This window comes from Capsicum annuum, chromosome 2 (genome assembly GCF_002878395.1).
Source record: "Capsicum annuum cultivar UCD-10X-F1 chromosome 2, UCD10Xv1.1, whole genome shotgun sequence".
NCBI lineage: Eukaryota > Viridiplantae > Streptophyta > Magnoliopsida > Solanales > Solanaceae > Capsicum > Capsicum annuum.
Window position 1 is genome coordinate 105182908 of NC_061112.1, and position 2360 is coordinate 105185267.

The 2360-nt window shown below is 39.1% G+C and overlaps 1 non-coding gene across 1 annotated transcript; it reads left to right on the forward strand.

Moving 5' to 3' along the window:
• Positions 1 to 1582: 1582 nt before the first annotated feature.
• Positions 1583 to 1689, forward strand: LOC124896353. Its single transcript, XR_007052712.1, has one exon. It is a non-coding gene; the product is annotated as a small nucleolar RNA R71 (small nucleolar RNA).
• The last annotated feature ends 671 nt before the right edge of the window (positions 1690 to 2360 follow it).

Consider the following 2360-nt stretch of genomic DNA (forward strand, 5'->3'; position numbering starts at 1 on the left):
CTTCAACACAATAGTCATGGGTTTGGGACTCCTAAGACCCATCTTTCGATAACATGACGTGGGCATGAAAGTTATGCTAGCACCTAAGTCACACAATCCACGTGCACAAATAGTCTGACCAATGGTAATCTGCAAGGTGAAACTACCTGAATCCTTCAATTTTGTGGGCAGTTTATTTTGAATTTTAGACGTGCACTCTTGAGTTAGTGCAACTGTAGCATATTCAGTCAAACGATTCTTATTGGCAACAATATCATTAAAGTATTTAGCATATTTTGGGACACTCTGCAGGATGTCAACAAGAGGAAGATTTACTTGAACCTGCTTCAGAAGATCTAAAAACTTCTTATAACTGGCTTCCTCTTGATGTTTTCTTTCCATTCTAGGAAAAGGCAAGGGGATAGTTTTTTTCTCCACACGAATTTCTTCACTTGCCTCTTTTTCCTTGACTTCAACTTCTGCATTCTCTTTCAAACTGTCATTAGTAACTGTGTGCTTTTCCTGCTCCTGAATCATCTCCTTAGATTGCAGCCCAATCCTTGTTGTAACCGCATTCACCTACTTTGGATTAGCCTTTGTGTCACTAGACAATGCTCCTTGTGGTCTTGTATTCTGCGATCCTACAATTAGACCAAACTGTTACTCCAGAATTCTAGTGAGCAATTATTGACTCTTCAACTCAGCTGCTAACTGTGCTTGTTGAGTCTTTATTTCAGCCGCAAATTATGCTTGTTGAGCCATAAACTGCTTAATCAACTCCTCCACGTTGCTATTCTAAGCAGTTGCCTGATTATTCTGAGTCGGCTGTGGATTTAATTGCTCTAGTCCGTTATACTGATTTGTATTATGTGCCTGATTTCCACCCCATGAGAAATTTGGGTGGTTCCTCCAATTTGGACATTTGATCAGAATGCAGTATCGATGAATTTTACAAAGTATAGGTTCACACGCCGTGAACCTCTCTATGTCTAGGGATTCCTGGGGCATGAGTTAAGCATATAGTTGATTGCTCTTTCTTTCAATTGAGCGTCGTTTTGGAGTCTCTCTCTATAGGCGTGCAAAACAACAGAGCCACTGCTCTTCGGGGTGATGAGGTGGACAATTCCTTACTCCAGCTTCAAAGGAGCAATACGTATTGTCAAAATTCTGTTGACCCTGATGATTTATATTCCCCATATAGTTAACTGAATCTGGATTAACAGAACATGCATCTGCTTTATGCTCACCACTTTCGCAAACTTCACACCATGAATATACCTGTTGAACTGCATTTGTTGTAGCTGTTGGTTGTGTTGCACCCAACTTTAAGTTCTTAATCTGAGTAGTCATATTATTCTGAATTGCTATAATTTTTACCTGTAATACAGTAAATTAATCCACCTCTAATACCCCTGCAACTTTCTTGGGAGCATTTCTTGAGTCTGTATGCCAATCAGGATTCCCTTATGCGATTCAATTCAACAATGTATACAGTTCTTCATGCATTTTCTCCAAAGCTTGGCTGCCTACTGCTGAATCTAAGAGAATCTTTGTATTACACTCAAGGCCTTCTATAGATGTGTGCGCTAAGACATCATTTGATTGATGGTGAAGAGGACAATTTCTGAGCATGCCCTTGAATCTCTCCCAAGCTTGGTAGAGATTTTCTCCATCTTTCTATCTGAAACTCAATATCTCACTTCTCAATCATGCAGTCTTCTGGGATGGAAAGAATCGAATGAGGAACTTCCGAGCATAATTTTTCCATGAAATGATAGAGTACGGTGGTTCAGCATGTAACCACCTCTTTGTTTCTCCCATTAGAGAAAAGGGAAAGAGTGTCAATCTGACATAATCAACATTCACATCTTCAGGAATGTATGTATCGCTTATTTCTATGAAGGTTTGTAAGTGCTGCTATGGATCCTCATGTGAAAGTCCGTGAAATTCCCTCGCAGATTTCAATAATTGCATCATATTTTGTTTCAATTCCCACCAACCTCCTAGTTCAGGCTTCCGAATATTGTTAGTCACATGATTCGTAAGTGGGATTATCACCTCACGAACAGGTCTTGTGGCTGGTTGAATAGGAACAGATGGAATAACAGGAGATGGAACATTTTCAACATTTGGATCAGCAATAATTGGATCTCGTATTTCAGCCATATTTCCCTGTTGAATGTAATATTGAGCTCTTCGCCTCTGATGAAAAATTACTTTCGATTCTACAAAGGGCTCTACTAACTTTTATCCCTAGCTAGTCCAATGTTCAGCTAAACCTGCAAAAATTCAGCCGCTAAGATCAAGTTGTTAACACTTAAACTTATTATCAAAAACCAAAAATTAAGCAATTTACTAATTATATTAGATCCCCGAAAACT